Here is a 428-nt window from a genome sequence, read left to right as displayed (position 1 = left end):
ATACCACTTGCGGAGTGTGGCTGTGTGCCGATTGTGGAGGTTTTCTACGGATCGAATCTATTCTGCTGCTGCCCGTCCTGCTGCTGTGCAGATTCTGAACTAGGGAAGCTGAAGTCTAGCCGGACCGACACGGGTTTGTTCTTTAGTTCTTTTTGGGATAAGGAGGACAAAACTGCATTTTTCATTTTTTGCGAAATTTAAAAGAAGTTTTGCGGGATTTTCCTTAAGAATCTCAAGTCCTGAAGACCGAGCCAGTCTGTCTGCATGAGCCAGCGCAGCAGCAGCAGCCGTGAGAGGATCGGGGCGCTTTCCCGGGGGCGCATGCAGGTTTGTTGCCGCGAGAGTGGAAATAAAGCTGGATTTAGTTTGAAAAGTAAATTAGAAGGAGAAAAGGCGTTAATTTGCGTGTTTGCGAGAAGAGTCGGCGG

This window comes from Eimeria tenella, genomic scaffold (genome assembly GCF_000499545.2).
Source record: "Eimeria tenella Houghton genomic scaffold, Eth_scaff2058, whole genome shotgun sequence".
Classification (NCBI taxonomy): domain Eukaryota; phylum Apicomplexa; class Conoidasida; order Eucoccidiorida; family Eimeriidae; genus Eimeria; species Eimeria tenella.
The sequence above is the reverse complement of the archived record's forward strand: the minus strand, read 5'-3'. Positions refer to the sequence as shown.